Below are 21161 nucleotides of genomic sequence, written 5' to 3'. Positions count from 1 at the left end.
TTATGTTAGAAGTGTGTAATAGATTTTTTTTAAGGTCATACGTTTATTTGTATTTAGCCTAATCCATAAATGTTCAGCGGGTAGTTAAATTTTTAAGAGGAAATAGTTAAATAGGATTTTGAAATTAAAGGCTTGACAAATCTTATAAGTTATAACCTCGAGATTATTGGTAAAAGATAGTTATTCGCTAGATTATTATACAGTTATTCCTTTTGCATTGATTTTAAAAAACCATTTAGGAGAATATTCTCAAAATTTTGGAGAAAGCTCTTCAATTTATGAGGAAAATGTTCACTCTGTCCATTTTTTTTTAGTCTTTTTTTTTGGCATTGGCTTTTAGCATCGTCTAGGTCAGACACTGACCCGCGCAAGCTTTATCCCTGACCCACAATTGCTATGGGCAACCATTTGTTTATTTACGCGGGTTGATTTAGATTTTCTAATTGTTGTGGATAATTTATATTCTATCTGTATTTTTTTCAATCACGCATTGACACAAAAGCAATTTAAATGCTATCTTATAACCTTTAGTTTGATCATTACAGTTCTAAAACGCAAATGACGACAAATGCTTTTGTAGTATTTGAAATAAAGTAAAAGTGTTTACAAAATATCAAATAAAATGTATCATTTTACTCATATTTTATTTGTTAAAAAAATCGACAACCCAAAGCAAATAACCATATTTAGATTTTTCTTCAGATAAAACACACTTTTGTAAGGTTTTGTTCAGTTATATTTTGTAAAAAGAGACTTCCATAGCACTTGTTTCGTCCCGTTTTACCCCCGTTAAGCCAACTGAATTTTAAAGACGTTTAGTTTTGAAAATATTCAGTTTAAAATTTTTTAAACTTAACTCTTGTGCAAATGGGCATTAGTGACCCAAGAGCTAGTACTAAAAAAAAAAATGAACAAAATTTGACCCAAGTCTCAAAAAGGTTCGCCATCCCTGGTTTAGGTGCTTATCACTAGAATATCACTCACTCTCCATTCTTACTTATAAATACATTCGCTTCATACATTCATCCCTCTACTATACACAACTATTTGCATAAATCTTACAACTAATGGATGGATCAGTACTCTATATTCCTGCCATCCTTATAGCTTAACCGAAATTAAAATCATGTAATCCTTCTGTAAGCATTTTCTTGCATTCATTCTATAACTTTTAAATACATTCATATTTCTTTGCTAGTTCTGCTAAAGATTTTAAGCACATAGATGTTGGTGTAGAATATTATGTCTTCTTAGCGAAATGGTGCATCTAAATACCTGTATAAATCGTCATACACACTGTCCTTTGTATGAGCTTTAGAGCAGACGAAGAAAATAACAAATTAATCGACTTACTCCTAAATATATATATCGTTCTTCGACCTTGATAAGCGTGCTTATACATTTTCTCTTTAAAAATATAGAATATATAAAAAAAGAGAATTTATTCAACCAAAAATTGAGTAAATTTCGCGGAGAGTAAAATATAATTATAATAAATAATTATATTATATTATATTATATATTATGTCAAAATTAGCACTACATTGATAAAGATTATTAACTTCTTTTTTAATATAGTTTATTCGCATTATCTATAATCTTGTTTAAAAAAAACGTTTCGGGGTTAAAAAGCAAAAAGCAAAAATTTGGGTTAAATAAAGATTTCTATCGTGATTATGTATAATCATATAATAGACAAAATGAGAGCATGGCAAACGATAATATGTACCTTGGGTGTCGCAAGTCTTGCACAATGTATGACTAAGACAAGAAATTCCGGCCCAAGTCTGACATAAATGCGCGTACTCACACACTTGGATACAAATTGATTAAGATCCTATAGTATGATATGGCGGGAGTCTATGTGTGCAAGTGGCCCACTTCCGGAGAGTTACCAAAGCCTCTTCTTTACTGGCTGCCATTTCCCTTTTATAGAAGGGCATATAGAAGAGGCGGCCCTTTTCAAATGACTTACTAAGATCCAACAACGCTTGATAGAAAAAGCTCTCGAGTATATCCTTACTTCTTTTTACAACATAGAATGGGGCCTGGCTTTCTTAGAAGGTTTTTGGCCATACTCTTTCTCTCGTTTAGTTCAAAAGGAAAAATGAAGACAACCTTCTTACTCGTTGGTGATAGTGAAATAAGACCCTTTTTAGGGAAGAAGATTAGGGTAGAGGGGGCTGGAAGAGTAAGAGATTGCGATGGAGAGAGAATGAAGGGACGTTACTGATAAATCTGTCCTACCCTTACAGTTAGTATGTGTGCGCGCGCGCGTATGTGAATGTACGTATTTTTGGAGACACTGATAACTATCTTCGAGTTGAAAGACTGGGAGGAAGACGGAGGGCTTGAAGAAGGAAGTAAAAAGTGGTAGTGAGGAAAAGTAGTAGTTCTCTGGCTGGACAGGGCAAATCCATTACTTCCTTATAGATCTAGAAAGAAAAAGACCTACTGACTGCAATGGCAACGGCCCGGATCAGCACTTCCTCTTAAGAGACTGATGTCTCTGGAATTAGGGGAAGACTCTTATGGCGCCTGTCCTTTATAAATGTCTCCTTTCTTCGTCTCAAACAGTGTTCCTTACTTCCATGGACCATCCTTGTCCATATCCAGAAGCGCACATAGAAACACACTCAATTTATAGTTGTATGGAATGACAATCCACAATTGTACGTAACACTTCTTCATTTACTACCCAGTTTTCTGTAGCTAACTGACTTTCCAGAAAACAACCTTTCATGCTCTCCACTATCTGATTTGTTAACATTTTGCAATCATCAACGTTCTGATCTAGTTAATTAAATTGCGCTTTTTTCCCCCATATCATTTAAATATCAGCAATGTCTTCAATTCAATTTAAATATCTTCAAGTTACCTTCTCAGGACTCCAAAAATTTAAGAAGTTTTCCAATATTTGGTGATGGAACTTTAGGGCACCCACAAAAGAATTCTTTTTTTGGCCGATGATTCTTTAATCGAAGGGAAAGAAATTTTATTGCCAATTATTCTTGTTGCTAAACTTTCGTCTTCCATCTTTAAAACCAGTTAAGCGTGTTTGACGTGTATACTCGTTGTGAAAAATATAAAATTGCCATTAACTATAAAAACTCGAAATTTTAATAAAATGCAATAAGAATACTATTTGGTGGGATGTTTCCTTTATCTTACCAATAGAACTACGGTGGGAGTCAGACAAATGATAAGTGGTTGGTCTCATGTTTGGTCTCCGCATTAGAGATTGGGGAATTACGCACACAAATAGAAGCTCTCAACCCTTGTGCAATGCCGTCTTTAACTTAGATAGAGGTTCAGTCCTCAGTACGAGCATGATTTCATTTTGCACAGAATTCAAAAGCTCTTTTCTTCCTCGTGAAACGGTACAAGATTTTTGAAAGAGCATAGAATGCTCTGGTTATCTCAAGCCCATAGAGATTGCAGAAAAAGTCGCTTGCAGACGTTGTAGACTTTTGGTTGTTTTGCCCCTGCGTTCAACGTACGTATATACACTTCATTGTCTTGATTTTAATTCCGCACACTGTGGGAGGTTTTTTTAAAAACTAAATTCCACGCTTAACTGGTTAAACCATATTCAGCGGCTATATTTGTGAACAATTCTGATTTGTTTTACATTTTTGGTGGTTAAACGTTCGGATTTACCCACAAAGTAAGACAAAATTTTTAAAACAATAATTGTAACCCCTGAAGTAGGACTAGACTATACGAAGTCTAAAGTTTTAGCAATAGCAATAACTAAAATTAAGTATGGCTTCCCATTGTTAGTCGTATGAAGGGTTCACAATTTTGTTTTATCGTATGTAAGTTAAATTATTTACTGAAAGTTATTTATTTTTTAAATAAATGATCATTTTTTAAGCCTATAGTGGAGAACAGTATAAAGATTATGACCGGATGGCTTAGTTAATCAAACTATCCATGTACAGCTCTTCCGTGTTTACATCAACAAACGAGAATGCGTTTTTTCTTCATTTTAAACGCTGTACCAGAGATGCTGTATATCTTCAAAACTAATAAAAATTATTTTATTATCGGTCAAATATTTTAAATAATCCATTATTTTGCGTACCACCTGTTCCATTTTGCTTGTGGTTTCTGTATTTAATTACTAATTTTTTTAATTTGAATTTATCTTTCCATATTATGCCCGGATTTATCTGCTCTTTTTTATTGCTTCTCTTTATTCTTCGCAAATTATGTTTTTATAACTATCAAATAATTTATGTTTTGATGTAAAATTACTGTTAAGTTTTATCATCCCGATATAATTTGTGCTGACACGAAATAGACATAACATCACTTAAAACATCTGGTATGTGCAACTGCCTTTTACTACAAACATTTTCTTGAGATTTGTTGTAGGCTACGTATTTAACATTATGCAATATGCGATATGAAAGAATCTCTTAGAACTCAAATTAATGAGGATCGTAAAGCGGGTTAAGCCCTATTATTAAAGGATGTTCAACAGATTTCATTCTGAAATTAAAAATATTATGATTGTAATGATAATACGACTAGCTCAGTTGGTAGCGCGGTTGGCTTGGAGGTCCTCGGGTTCAAATCCAGGCTTGTTTCCCTTAGATTTTTCTCTTACCAGAAGTCTTCACAGGTCCCACTGACTGATACATTAACACAATGGAGAACACAGTCTGAACGCCCGACAATGCTCAGGTGAGAACTCTGGACAGAGACAATGCATCAGGGGCCAATTATTGCCCTAGAAATTGACCACCATAAAAAAATAATGATAACAGACCCACTAAAGGTATCTGATGTACTGACAGCTACTGGGGAATTGCGTTCCTCCGGGTACCTGAGCAAAGAATCTTCAGTTCGTACGCCTAGCACTTTTTTTCGTTTTAGACTTATTTTATAAAATATTTAATCCACAATACATCCTTATGATTTTTTAAAATCATTTTTAAATACCATGAAATTTCTAAGTGATAAAGACGATTGATTATCTAACGAGGGATAAAATATCAAAATTGGTGAAGCCCAACTTAACCAAAATATCACGAGTGTTGATAATATTTCTGGACATTTTGAGTAGATATAATTTAGTAATTATTACTTACTAAACTGAAAATGATTAACAAATGGTCACTTGTCAAGATAGAAACAATTTATTTTTATGCATTTTAATGGATTAAAGTATTTACTAATTGCTCAACAATAATATCAGCTGATTAGGGAAGGGATTAGCTATGATTAGCATACTGGACTCCCACGCGGAGGTCCCGGGTTCGAATCCAGCAGCTGACCCTTAGATTTTCTCTTCCTAGGAGCTTCTTACAGCTCACTGTCCGGTGTTGGACAGTGTTGTCTGTAACGAGAGAACACTGTTCGGAGGCCGGCAGTGCACTGGAAAAAGCTCCGGGCGCTAATAACCTCAGCTGTTGATGCGCCAAAAAAAAAAAAAAATCAGCTGATTAGTGGAGATACTGAATAAGAATCAGATAAGTTGAAATCATTGAAATGGTATAAAATGGTTGAATGTTTGAATTTTTGTAAGGGAAATGATGATTTTGAACAGATCAATATATTCAAATCTTATTGATGTTAAAAACATTGTCAGAAATTGTTGTTTTGTAATATTACTTGGTATCTAAGATGGAGAAAAATGCTTGAGGGAAAGTAAGTTAAAGTTGATCCAAGAAGGAGAAAAATGGGATATTTATGTATGTTATGCTGGTAGGACATGGTTGGAAGTTAAGGTAGAGCTTTTCTACTCTTCCTAGATATTGTACTAGACATTGTAGGAGAGAAGAACTTGAAAAGGGGATGCTTAGAGATAAGAACCACTGGTTTGGACTTTCAACTTCAGATAAACACAACTACAGAAATAGAAGAAGCTTTTGAGAGAACAGGGTTGTTGTCTTTGTCCATACACCATCTGTTTTTGTTATATTCGTAAGTTGTTTTATTGTGCAGTATATTATTTATCTGCATACAGTTTTCGAAAAAATTTCAACGATCATCTTAGTTTTTCAGTAAAATTAAAACCAATATTGTACTGTTTTAGTTGATCCCCGCCCGTCTTTGTTACTCTGACAAGATATTCAGCGCAAAAGAGAACTTTTATTTCAAAATTTGATTTTCTGATTTAATTAACAATTTAATTGATTTTAACGACAAGACGTGAACAGACGCAACAAGCTACTTACTAGACTACTTGACCGCAGATCCAAACTCAACTTGAATCACGAACTGACTATTTACAAGACACTGTTAAGACCCATATGGACATACGGAGCAGAAGTGTGGGGCTCTACCAAACCCTCTAACTCCAAAAGCCTACAGAAACTACAGTCTAGAATCTTACGGAGAATCCTGAATGCTCCATACTACATTTCTAACCTTACCATACACACTGACCTTCACATCCCCTTTGTCTATGATCTAATAAAGTCTATCGCAAATTTCACAGCCTCGTAGCTCTCCATCCTAATCCTCTTCTCCAACAACTCTCCTCTCCTCACCTTCCAGACAATCCTCCTCGTCGTTTAAAGCGGAAGTGGCCTAGGGACCTACTGATGTGAGTGTAATATCCACTGAGAAAGAGTTCCATCAATGGGTGGTTACTTTTACATGACATTCATTAGAACTTAACCAGTTTCATCAAATTTACTTGATGCAACATTTGTTGCAGTTGTAAATATACTTACTAATAAAGTGAAAAAAAAAGTGATTTAAACAGAACACCTAAATATTATGTGGGTTCTATATCGAATCTTGCATCCTTTATAACATTATGCAAGTTTTGAAACCTGCTTATGATCAAATAAGGTTTAATATTTTGACGCGATCTTGAAGATTTCCTTAAAAACTGTTGTCCTGATAAGTTTTCTTTACTCTTTTTCAACTAGTTATTAAGGGAAAATTTTATTTTGGGAAATAAATGGAAAATTTCTAGAAGATATGCGATTGGCAATTATTTAATTATAATAAAAGAATTTTATTTTATCTTCAATCTACGAGGGTCGTTTGAAAAGTCCGTGCAAAGTCAGAGAGATAGCACCACTGGGGCGTATCGAGGTTATGTTTAGTTAGTAGCATCTCTTGGAAGAACACACACCAAGTTTCAGCCAGATCGGCCTATTTCTTTGTGTTTGGCATTCGTTTGAATCGAGGAAGTCGAGTGATTTTCAAAAAATGGACGAAAAAGAATTTCGTGTGTTGATTAAACACTACTTTATGAAAGGCAAAACGCCTCAGGAGACTAAAGAGAAGCTTGATAAACATTATGGTGACTCTGCACCTTCGATTAGAACAGTTTATAAGTGGTTTCAAAATTTTCGGAGTGGCCATATGGGCACAAGTGACGCTGAACGTTCTGGACGCCCTGTTGAGGTTACTACTCCAGAAATCATTGATAAAATCCATGATATGGTGATGGATGACAGAAGGGTGAAGGTGCGTGAGATTGCTAATGCTGTGGGCAACTCGAATGAACGGGTACATAATATTTTGCATCAACATTTGGACATGACAAAGCCATCCGCAAGATGGGTGCCGCGATTGCTCACGCTTGACCAAAAACGAAATCGTGTGAAGTGTTGCAAGGACGGTTTGCAGCTGTTCCAGAAGAATCCGCAGGACTTTAAGCGTCGTTTCGTCACTGTGGATGAAACATGGATACATCACTACACTCCTGAGACCAAAGAACAATCTAAACAATGGGTTACCAAAGGGGAATCTGCGCCAAAAAAGGCGAAGACCGTTCCTTCGGCCGGAAAGATTATGGCGACTGTCTTTTGGGATTCGCAAGGAATAATCCTCATCGACTATCTGGAAAAGGGTAAAACTATTACAGGTGCATATTATTCATCGTTATTGGACCGTTTGAAAACCGAGCTGCAAGAAAAACGCCCACGATTGGCCCACAAAAAAGTCCTTTTCCATCACGACAACGCACCAGCTCACACCTCAGCAGTTGTGGCCGCAAAATTAATGGAAATGGGGTTCCAAATCGTTTCACATCCCCCCTATTCTCCAGACTTGGCTCCCTCGGACTACCATTTGTTCCCCAATATGAAGAAATGGCTGGCGGGAAAAAGATTTTATTCAAACGAGGAGGTGATTGCAGAAACGAATGGCTATTTTTCAGACTTGGACAAATCCTATTATTCGGAAGGGATCAACAAACTAGAGCAGCGTTGGACGAAGTGTATAAGCCTAAAAGGAGACTATATTGAAAAATAAAAAAGGTTTACCCCAAAAAATTAAGTAGTTTTTATTTTTGCACGGACTTTTCAAACGACCCTCGTAAAAAGAACAATTTCAGTTAAATTTAAATTTTATAGGCGTTAATGTTACTTTTTTTAAAAAATGTATTGCCTCGACTTCTTTAAACCAAAGTGCTTTAAGTTCAAGGTTTTGAAAGAATGTAGAATTAAAGTAAAGTAATGAGGAGGGCTTTACGTCTAACTACCAATTAGGTGTCGTGGATGGAGGCGACTAGCAAACATACTTTACTGTAAATTTCTCATATTAACCATTAAATAAGGCCTAAGACCTGGGAATCGAACCCAGTACCACAATACATATTAGCTTCGCAGGTCTCACCTCTAACCGCTCGGCTACCGTGGCGCTTATGTACAATGTATTCTATAAGTGAAAAATTTTGGGGAAAAAGAAAATTCGAATCTGCATATTGTTAAAGAACACGAACATGAAAAATATATGTGGAAATAATCGAAAAAATGCATCAGTCCTTTGCCCTAATAGGTTAAGAAAACAGAAAAAGTTATTTCATTTTTCGTGAAAATTGTGAAAAAACTTCTTTCCAAGCAATTGAACTGGTTACATCTTTTTTTCTTTTTTAATCCTAAATACCATTGTTACAATTACCTCCATCCTATAATATATCAGTTTTCTTGTCTTATTCGAGGTAACAAGATAGATACGAGTATATTCCGGATGAAATTAATTTTGCCATGATCATAGCAATACTTCCTCTTGAAACAGTGTACCAGAAGTAATAATTGATTTATAGTCGCTTACTGAAACTTTATCAATACCAAATGATTTTGCAGTTCAAACCCCCCCCCCCCCAAAAAAAAAACATTTAATGCCTGCATAACATGGTCCATGATTGCGCTTGTCATTCCCCAAAATTCAGCATTACCAAAAAGTAAAAATGAATCTTCGAATAATTTTTCTTCTATAATTATTAGTCCCAAGAATTCAGCAGTTCCATAGATCAAGCGTTCAAGTAGAAAAACCATTTTTCAAATGTTTTATTTCTTATTTCCACTCTAGGTCCTGACAATGTCTCTCCTCCTTCTGTCACGTAGAAGGATCCATTATATTTAAATTTACGAATCTTTTTTAACAGTCTTCATTCAACTATAATCGATCTGAACGTCCGCCATACATAAATTTCTCATTTTTCAAACTGGATGAAGGTGGGGGTGGGGGTTGTAGAACGGAAGAGGGTTTGATTCTTGGAGGAAACCATTTTCTTCTCTTATTGTAGCCGTAGAGGATTTACCTTATCTCCTCTTCCTTGACATCCACCATTCGAATTATTCAAAGTTAAGTTTCCTGAGTTACCAGATGGGATCGCCCACCAAGGGAAAAATACATTCCCCTTCTTCTTCTTCATCTTCTTTAAACCTTTCCTTCTTCCTAGGAATATTGCAAGTGTCTCACAATTTTTGTTGTATACTTCTGAATTTTATTTTTAAAGAAATGAGTTTCTTTTAAATTTCTCTTTCTTTTTCGCCAATTTTGCGTTTAATCATCTTCATTCTCTCAGCCAAAATGTTCGTCACAATCTTTAAACAAAAATTATAAACGCCGATTGATTTGTTGTCTCCTGTGCTAGCCTCGAGCCACAGCCGACTCGATCTCACAATAGCTTCATTCCTCTTCATTCCTTTCATTTCACTACAGCTTATTAACTTTACTTTGTGCATAGATGCTTCCAGCATGAAGATAACTTTATGTTGATCAATTTGTTTCACCATGGCTGCTCTTGTTGATTTAAAACAATATTTTATCGAATCTTAGTTTGGAGTGGATTATATTGAAGGAATATTATTGAAAATCCTTTACAAACCGAATTCCCTGAGGCTTCCAAAAATCTTGTTCTACGAAGCTTCTGCTCCTTTATCTGTCTTCATGTATAGATGACCCAAGTTTCCTAAAAATATTCTTTGAATGTTAGAAACATTGCGAGCAGACTGGAGAACTCCTCTTATTCGAGCCGTTAGATTTAGATTTAGATTTTACACGGCGGGACGGGACCCATGCCCCACGGCACAGCAGCCACCAAGAGGCCTTGTGCCTTGCCTAAGAAGGTTGAGGGCTTTCCCTACCAGTTCCTTCTGCGCTACAATCTCCTCTGGTCACAAGGTACCAAAGATTTCGTAGCGCAGTCTCTCGATTGCAAAGCAATCGAATAACAGGTGAGAGGCCGTTTCTTCCTCTTCCTGGCACAATCTGCACACAACGGTTCCGAGCTAATAAGCCCCACCTTTTGCGGGTGCTTTCTGAACCTTCCGTGCCCTATGAATAGGCCTGTAATCAGAGTGATCTGATTCCTGCCCAAACCGAGAGTCACTTTGGTTCTTTGTTTGCACAACAAGGGCATAACCCTCTTGCTGTGTTTGACCCCAGGAAGCATCACCCAGTACTTTTCATGTTCTCACCAGATCCAGTCTCTGAGAGCCTCACGAACTGCACCCCTAGTGATCCCCAGGACTGGTTCTGGGCCAATGAAGGGAGTACTAGCTCCATTCCTGGCCAACTGATCAGCTATTTCATTCCCCCTTGATCCCCACATGGCCCGGCACCCACTCCAGTCGGACTTTGTTGTGCCGAGACAGTTGATCTAGGGTCTTTTTACATTCCCAGATCAGGGAAGAGGTAGTTCTGAAGGAAGAGAGGGCCTTCAGTGCCGCTTGACTGTCCGAAAAAATGCAAATCTCCCTATTTCTAAGATTCATTTGCAGATTTTCCCCAGCGCAAGCTTTAATGGCAAAAACCTCGGCCTGAAAGACGGTGGCATATCTCCCAAGAGCGCTCTCAATGAGTACCTTAGGTTATTCGAGCCGTTCCTCTCTTTTAGAACTCCAAAAGCAGTGTAGGCCTCGTTTGGGAATTAGAGTGGTTCTTTTTGGGCGTTGCTCAGCTTGTTAATATTAATATTTTAACTTTGGTATCACAATTTAAAAAAAAAATAGTTTAACAATTAACATTCTTTCCTAAACGTCCACCGCTTCTCGGCAAAGCCTGAATCCAGCACAGTTACTGGCTGTTCATAAGCTTTCGAAAGTATAAGACGATCTGATCTAAAACTAAAACGCAATTAACGATCATTATAGTTTCAATTTAAAGCAGTAGGTAATTTTAAATTCAAACATTTTTATCGCAATAAGAAAATGCGAAAAAAGTTATTTTAAAATAAATTACCCTGAATACTTCTAAGATGGAACATGGCGGTCGTTAATTTCAGTCGCCATTTACCAGGAAGCCAGAATACTCGGCTCCAATTACTTACCTACCATATCATGAAGCAGGAGGAATCATGTTATATTCTAACCCACCATATATAATATATATATATATATATATCAACGTAATTGTATAAAGGCTATTGAATTACCAAGATTTAAGCCTGAATTATTAATTTTATTTATGAATGAACTAAATCTCGAACTATTAATTTTTGTTTCATTCAAGCTTTGATATATTGAACTTTTTCTTAAGTTTTTGATTCATAAAAATTCATCTTCAGATAAAACTCTTGAGTTCCTCCATTATCCTTAGCCTAGCGAGGAGAACAAGAGAGCACTTCCATAGATTAATGGACAATCTCTTGACGCTATTTTAGACATTGTTCTGTTTTGTACCCGATCTTATGGACCAAAATAAGCAAAATGCTTTCCATAATCATATAATCAATTAAAAAAATATTAATCTCTCAAAAAAGGTCTCAAAGGCAAAAAAAACCTTTGCGACAAAATGTGCATATTCAAAATTTACAGAAATAAAGAGGGGGTTGCCAGAGTAATAATACAAGACAGAACATCCGCATAAAGTAATATTTAGATGATGACATTTGTGAGTGTGCGCACACTGAGGGCCCCTCATCCTGGGGGGTCCGATGGGGATAGAGAAATGGTTAGATGGTTGCCATTATGTTCCTCATATAACCCTTTGTCACTGAATCCCTTTGAGTAATGGCGTCATAATATAGCAGTAATTAGCTTTAATGCACCCCCCCCCCAAAACTCGTATACTTGGGCCAATCATACTTATACTACTATATATACGCATGTTTACAGTAGTATAATAAAAGGGAATTCAAAATGAAATAATATTATTTGCTAAGTTAACAAAAAAGACTTCATTTCTATTGTAATTTACAGTTTCTTGTTTCGTAATATCTCTGCTTATACTTAAAGATCTAAATATAATATTATATTTAATGTAAAACAGGAACAATCCGTGTACGAGGTCTGTAAATTAAGTAATGAGACTGATTTTTTAAAAAGTTTTTATTCAAAAAGAATTACAATTCTATATGGTCACCTTCAAAATAACTTCCTTCTCAAGCCACACAGCGCTGGAGACGTTTCTTCCACTCCTCATAGCAGTGCTCGAACTCCGATACTGGAATAGCCTTCAGCTGGTCGGGGTTACAGCCGTTTGTATATTTTCGACTGTCCCAAAATGAGTTCCCTTGAGGTGATTTTTCAAGTTCGGGAAGAGAAAAAAGTGACAATGACTCAAGTCAGACGAATAAGGAGGCTGAGGAGCCACAGGAATGTTTTTACTGGCCAAAAACTCGTTTTCATGATGGAACACCCACTTGTTTTTGATGTTTGGTCTCACATGAATGACCCTTTTTCGAAGTTTTTCAAGAACCTCTCGGTAAAAGTGTTTATTGACCGTTTGACCTTGAGGTATAAACTCTTTGTGGACGATTCCGTGGATATCGAAAAAACAAATCAGCATGCAATTGATCTTCGATTTCGCCATCATTGCAATTTCAATAAAGTTGAGTTTTTGGCCAGTAAAAACATTCCTGTAGCTCCTCAGCCTCCTTATTCGCCTGACTTGAGTCCTTGTGACTTTTTTCTCTTCCCAAAGTTGGAAAAATCACCTCAAGGGAACTCATTTTGGGACAGTCGAAAACATTCAAACGGCTGTAAACGACCAGCTGAAGGCTATTCCAGTATCGGAGTTCGAGCACTGCTATGAGGAGTGGAAGAAACGTCTCCAGCGCTGTGTGGCTTCAGAAGGAAGTTATTTTGAAGGTGACAATATAGTATTGTAATTCTTTTTGAATATAAAATTTTAAAAAATCAGTCTCATTACTTAATTTACAGACCTCGTATAATGATATTTTGAATATTTTTCCCGCCCAGCTTACTTGGAAGAAAATACAAAGGGAACCCGAGTTTTCGTCATTTTTACCTTAAAAATATGATTTTTTTTTTATTTTTTCAATTACCAAAAAATTAGACAAATATTTTTAATCAATTTTAAAAACCTAAGCCCCAAACTTCATCTCAAAAGATATGCTTGGATGAAATTTCGTTGAACCATATAGTAAATTCTATACTTAGATCCAATCTAACTTATCTCTCTTATTTGAATATACAATATGTCTTGCTAAAACATGTGAGCTTACTATTGAATATCATCGTCACTTTGACATTTCTTGTCATCGCTAGCAATCCAACTTTACACAATATCCATTTGGTTAGCATTTGTAAATGTCCTGCAAGTACGTCTGTCTAGTTTCCTATCAATATCGTTTGCTGTCTCTACAGTTTTATTTTTAGGATGCGTGTTTACTTGAATATTAATAATATTAATTACTTGGAAGATTTTAAATATTAATCTTTTGTAAATAACTAACTGTAACCCGGCCACGCTTTGCTGGTGGCTCAGTTCGCTGTGAAACAGTTCGGTGATGGCATTGCCCAATAGATTGAGAACTTTGTTCGCGACTTCTAACCACAATTCTTCAATCATTATCAATGCTTCGTAGTAGATTTCTGCTATATTTCTCCCTTAACTCTGTTGGAGATGAAGGAGAGAGCAGAAGGTCAATATGATTTGGATGTGACGTCTTGCACCGCGTCATTAATGCATATATCCTATTGTTGAACGTTCTTCAGTAAATTCAGAGCTTGACTATGCACTGCGGAATGGCATGTGGTAACGCTGTTGACAATTCTCACTTGCTGGAAGGCGATTGATTGGGATGCACTGTTTATAGTCTACCTATCGTAGTTTCTTTAAATATGCTAGGGGTTGCCTGTCGACTTGCTCTCCTCGATTGCGTCGTTCATTGAATTTCTACTCGCATTCCATTTGTAATAAGTAGGCACTTCCGAATACAGCAGTGTTTTCGCAAACGCGTCATTTTGACATTAAGTGAAGAAAGCAGTGTACGTTGTAGCCGGTGTTTTCAGGGTTATTTGTTGCACATTGAAATGTATGAACATTCCATTTAACCAATTGCAATGGAATCGTATAATATTTAGTATAGCTTGTGTCGCTTTTACGTCCAACAGATCGCGTTGTTTTTTTCAAAAAGAGCATGTTTTTACCGGTGACAGGGGTATATAAAAACACGCCCATATTCGAATGCAACGTTGGGTCAAAATTTGAAAGCAATCGGTAAAGAACTTTAAGAGGTTCATGATTTTGGAACAAATGAACATTTACATTTTTATTTATATAGATTGTACTTAAAATACTGTAATGTGTTGGATAAAATAATCAATTAACTGCCTGTTTTGGGGGTACAAAATCGGGCGTTACCCAAATCTTCACAGCTTCAACGAAATCTTCTTCTTTGTGCTTTTCAGCTCAAAACATGATTTAGATCTATCTTCTTTTTTATTTTTTTTTTCCAATCCTTTATAAAGTAATAGATACTTCAAATTAATGAAAAATCTAAGTAAATATTTAACAATGTTTAAAAAAATGTATGGCAGTGATCATTAAAATACACGACTTATACATAAACATAATTTCATAAAAATTACATCACATGACAATTACAATTTATGTTGAAATCTCCTACCGTCCAGTCCTGCCCTATAAATTCCCTTAGGTCAATAAAAAATGGCGCCACAAAATTTATTAGTATTTTAGTTTTAAATCGGAGGTAATCCAACGGCCTCATTTCATTTAGTATTTTAATAAATTATATATTTTCGCTGACATAATGGTTGGCTTTAATGCAGTTTTTGTCAGAATAAAAATGTAAGTAAAGTAATGCCTATTTTTTGAGGCGAACTTTACGTCCAACTACCAAATTAGGTGTCGTGGATAGTGGCGACTAGCAAACATATTTTACTGTTAAGTCCTAATATTAACCATTAAATAAAATCCTAGGCCTAAGACCGGGGAATCGAACCTAGTACCACAATACATATTAGCTTTACAGGTCTCTCCTCTAACCGCTCGGCTACCGTGGCGCCTAATTTTTTTTGGAGATAAATTTATTTCAATAAAATCCCAGTTATATTATAGCAATCTCTCGCCTCTTATATCCTTAATTGTGTTAGCTTTTTGTTGCACCTAGTAAAACGCATAATGATGTTAAAAATAAGAAAAGTCATGATCTTTAACGAAGTAAAATAAAAGAGCATCAACCCATCTTGAGTCGTTTTAAACATCATTATTCTTGATGCTCTTTTCTGTAATTTAAAAATAATTGAGGCATTAAATGTGAAACTGCTCGTAGTTTGTATTCTATAATCCATCCTGGAATGAAATAGACTGGCTTCATTATTTCTGTTTCATCTTTTCTTCTATCAACTTCTTTCTATCAACTTTCTCAGTATAATGGGAAAACTAAAACTTCTATCTGAAATTTGTACGAATTAAAGAACTTTTACTTGATCTTCTTACAATTTTGTCTGTCGGACCAGCTGAAGTTTTTTCCTCTTCTTCACAAATTTTTTGTATAGATATCTCAGAGAAGCTCTCTTAAAAGATAGATGTAGAAGGGATCCAATAAAAAGAGCGATCCTTGTCGCTCTTCAGCAACACTTTAGTTGTTCAGATCTCTGAAATTCAACTTTAACAGATGTTGTCTACGTTGTCTACATTGGCTTTCGCCATACAGCCAGCATCGTCTAGGTGCTTATCACTAGAATATCACTCACTCTCCATTCTTACCTACAAATACATTCGCTTCACACATTCATCCCTCTACTATATACAACTATTTACATACAATCTTACAACCAATGGATGGATCAGTACTCTGTATTCCTGCCATCCTTATAGCTTAACCGAAATTAAAATCACGTAATCCTTCTCTAATCATTTTCTTCCATTCATTCTAATCGGCTATAACTTTAGCTATAACGTGGACATATCATTATTATATGTTTGAAATCCTTCTCCTCATTGCAATCTACCTTTTGTTGATCCTGTGAAGATAAGATCCGCACACAGCGTGGTTCGCTCTCAGTCTGCTTATTGTGGTTACAACCCATTTATTACTGGTTGGTTCACAGTACCTAAATTGAGTCCATTATTCTAAAAATTCATTATTTTCTTTCTCAGTTATAAAATGAAAAATGGGGCAGTTTTTTTCTATAATTTTCTTTTAGAGCAGGGCTTCTTAAACTTTTGTCATTCACGACCCCATTTATGATTGCGAGTTTCTTGACGACCCCATACAAATATAAAAGAAAAATAAATTAATATTTTTTGATGATTTATTTATTAGGTAACAATATACATATACATATGAAAATATATAGTTTTAGAATTCGTTTTGAAACATACAAAAATCTAAAATTAAAAATTGCACAAAAAATTATAAAATTGTATTTATTATAGTTTCAAAAATAAAAGTGGATTCTGACCGTCTTAATTCGCTCGAATATATTCAAGTAGTTGCGTAGTAAGTATTAAATTAAAATATAAGTAAAAAATTTAATGAGATGGATAATAATAGTATAATAATAGCGATCATCGATCGTTTACTGCTGTCGGTGGAGATAGCTCAAAACCTTCAACAAATGCGCGTGTCTAGACTTTGCAAGTCCACTGTATTTCGCCAACTCTAGTGATGTTATAAAATGGTATATATAAATATTTGACATTAAAATCTCTCGCGACCGCAGAATTTTGATACGCGACCCCGTTTGGGGTCGCGACCCATAGTTTAAGAAGCCCTGTTTTAGAGTGCTCTAAAGCACCGTAATCAAAATTTGCCTCCTTCTATCGTTGGGGTTTCGTAATGATCTTAGTTAGTTTAGAAAAACCACAATTTGGTCGCCAAACTTTTTTGATCATGGGCCCCTGTATAATTTTTCGAAATCTCCATCGACCCCCATAAAAGTAATTTTCAGTTAATTAAAATAAAACTATCTATTAGGTACTGTGTCTGTACATTTATTTTATGATTTCAAAACATTTATTAAAGTAATTTTACATTGTGTAGCAATAGTTTTATGAAAAATATCTTAATGTTGAAATTTAAATACCTTAATATTATATAATTAATTTTAAATTGGTAAAAATAATAAGTAAAGTAACTACAGTATTGGTTCTTAATTAATGAGATGGGTTTGCCTGGTGTTTCTTTGCAAAGTTCGCTATAATGGGTTCTTTTTTTAAATTTTTTAATCTTTTATTGCAATTTACCACTGCAACAGTTGTTGCAACAAGCAAATACGGTGAAAGAGAAAAGAAATAAAAGAAAATCATGAGTGGAGAAGGCACCCAGTGGTGCCACTCCAGTAACGTGCTTTGCTCTCACGATAAGAGAAGATCACGAGACCATCTTCTCTTCAATCTCCTTAGAGGATTACCTGGTAATGTGGAGGAAGATAGGTGTTCTATGAGGGGGTTAGGATGAGCTGCTGTAGAGGAATGAATTTTGAGAAAAACGAGTGTTACCAAGATCTGTAATGAAAGGGATTTTGAGGTCATTATGGATAGTGAGGTTAGATACATAGAACGGAGCGTTAAGTAGTTTTCGAAGTATTTTTGACTGTTATGAAATATTGGGTTTGAAATTGTTTTTCCTTCGACCCCCCCCCTACTTTTGTTAAATATACCCCTGGGGGTCTATGTAGACCACTTTGGCGACCTCTGGCCTAGAATCTAGAAGTGCTATTACTTCTGCATAAATCAATGCACGAATTGGCACAAAATTCATCGATTCATGGAAAGTGCATTGTGTTTTCACAAAGCTTTTAGTTTCAAAGCGCAAAAAAATGATTAAACTCCCTTTTGTAAATGCAAGGACGTTAAGAGTAAAACCTTGAAACCTGTAAAAATTATTCACTATATAATTTAAACTATAACAGCAATGTTATTTAAAAATTAAAAAAGCAAAAAAACAAAAGATTAAGATCTCTGCAAAAATAAAAGAAAGTGTTTTTTAAAACAATAGTGGCTTTGTATAATTACTGTTACTAAGTACATGTAATTGGCAAAAATTAAGGTAATTTTGATTAACCGGAACTTCTTATTATTCACACTATGGAAAATAATGAGAACAATCTAGGGGGTGTTCTATACAATTATAATCACCTACAGGGGAGCGGCCTCTTTCTTGTTCTATTATACAACAATCTAATTACCTTTAAGATCGATAAGATGTATATCACAATAAACTGGTTGGTAGCTTTTTATATTTGATATCTCTCGAAGTGTTAGATAGGACTATTATATCGACCACAATGTAACAATCATTAAAAGCAAATTATCTGCTCATTTAGGTGGTAATTTTTCTATTTTCCGCCCCAAAAAAAAAAGAAAAAAGATTTCTAAACGGTGTTTCTTTCTCGTGTGAACTGTTTAAACTTTAGAGCAAATGAACATCAGATCACTACGTCTAACAAAAGCTACAACGCTAAAACTAGCTAAATTTGACTGTGCCGTACTTATCACCAACCTAGGCCCAAGAGTTATGCGAGCCATGTCCAGAATTGCAAATCTACAAGACTTAGAGGCAAACAACACTCCAACAGAAATAGATATCATCAGAACAATCAATTGCTTTATCACAAGCAGACTTCACAAAGAGTTAGCCAATTACTTCTTATCATCAAACCACTTGTGTTCGCTACAGACTCACGCTTGATTGCTGTCCTGAAAATTTATTAGAAGAGAGGTTATAATGTAGTGGTACAATCAGCTGTCCACACTCTAGAGTGGAATTAGTGCGATACCATTTACAATTCATCCTGTATTCTTAAGGAAGAGGTTTGACTAGACGGAAGACTCTACTTCGCGAGAAATACCAATAGCTCTAAGCGCCAGTCTATCATTGCTTGTTATTATCATTATCATTTATCATTAGCGATAAGTCCTAGAGCTAACAAGGTAATTGTACTCACGAGTAAATTCAGAAGTACAATATAATCTAGTTTTTTCTGCCTTATAAGTTTTACCCATTATCCTTTTCACATTCATCATTTTATCTCTTAAATTTCCGCACAGTTTACATTTCTATGTCGAAATTGCATAAGGTACTGTTTGTCCACAAATTGAAAGTCGAATTACTAATCGAATTAACATTCAAGCTAAATTTTGTGAAAAAACATCAACTACATATTTCACATTAAATTTATTATTTTCTTTATAAAATAAAATTGGCCTGGGTTCGAATCCAGCTGCTGACCCTTAGATTTTCCCTTCTTAGGAGCTTCTTACAGCTCACTGTCCGGTGATGGACAGTGTAGTCTGTAACGAGAGAACACTGTCCGGAGGCCGGCAGTGCACTGAAAAAAGCTCCGGGCGCCAATAACCTCAGATGTTGACGCGCCTTAAATCATAAAAAAAAAGAAAAAAAAAATTGTTAATTATTATTCAATAAATATTTTAATACAATGATAAGAATACAATAAATCTAATAGATTCTTGTAAATGTAACAATCCAACCTACGACTTGTACTTTTTTCATCTCAAATTTCTTCTCCAACAAATAGTACTCAAAAGTTTGGTAGTCAAATAGTGTTCCGCAAGAAAAATATCAAAAGAAATGTGTTCCGCTTTGCTAAAACGATTCAGTGCCACTGGCGAACCCAAATGATATGCATGCAGTGTTTCGAAATAAGTAAATTCTATTCAGTCTTTTCGAAAGAGTCTTTCGGGTCTTTGGTTATTACTATTGTTTATCGATCGGGTTTATTTATAATCGCTCCTCAAAATACATCTTCCCTCTACAAAGATTTAGAAACTGCTCTCTAGAAAATTAAAGTAATGCCAGTTTTTCCGTCGTATACGGAGGCGATTAGCAAACATACTTTACTATAAAGTGCTCATATTGACCATTAAATAAAAACCAAGGCTTAGATCGGGAATCGAACCCACTAACCAACAATACATATTATCTTTGCAGGCCTCGCCTTTAACAGCTCGACTAAAGTAGCTACTATAATACAATCGCTCTCTAATAGAAGTTATTTCCCAAGGAACTCTAAAGGAAATTGGAATTTTAAAATTTTGAGCTTAGTTTTACTCCAGATTTTCATAATGATTTTATTGGATCTCTTCTCAATGGAGGAAGAAAGAAAAATTACTGATTGAAAGTGACAATTGCATTTGAAATGATTGTGCGGTGCACTAGAGCATGTGGTCTAATCATTAAAAATACACACCTTGTTCTCCTTCAGATCACTTTTGTCCGTTGAAGGCCAATCTAACCATTAAAAACTGATCGGGTTATATTTATAGTTATACACTAAGGGGGGCATAACTGCAGTGCTGTTCGCCATTATAGTGTCTTTTTTGTGCAAGCTGTTGGTTTGCATTTTCATATCTTCCTGTGTACAGCATCAATTGTAGTCTAGGCTTTGTAACTTCTGTAGATCTTTTATTTATATACTAATAATTTTTTATTGATCAAATGATCTACATTTTTAAAAAAGCAAATTATTCTGAGAATTTCAACAAATATTATCTAGAGGAAAATTCAAAACAATAATTAATATGGCCGAAAATCTTCGGGTGTCGATAACCTCCTGAATAGTTAAAGGAGATACTAAAATAGTTTAGTAGTTGAAGGGTTAACGAACGTATAAAATTTATAGTTCATCATCAGAGAATAGTCGCAAGAATACTTGGCACCAAACCGAAGTAACGTGAGGTCGCATTGAAGTGGCTGTTAAGCCAATCGTGTTAAGTTAGACATC

General features: G+C 35.2%; 1 long non-coding RNA gene across 1 annotated transcript in view; it reads left to right on the top strand.

The window, feature by feature from the left end:
• Positions 1 to 21161, top strand: part of LOC141458295 (uncharacterized) — a 117387-nt gene that overhangs the window by 17967 nt on the left and 78259 nt on the right. The window lies entirely within an intron of this gene.

Source organism: Rhodnius prolixus, unplaced genomic scaffold (assembly GCF_049639745.1).
Source record: "Rhodnius prolixus isolate KJV_2025 unplaced genomic scaffold, Rpr scaffold_5, whole genome shotgun sequence".
Taxonomy (NCBI): domain Eukaryota; kingdom Metazoa; phylum Arthropoda; class Insecta; order Hemiptera; family Reduviidae; genus Rhodnius; species Rhodnius prolixus.
This window is presented reverse-complemented; position numbering and strand designations above follow the sequence as displayed.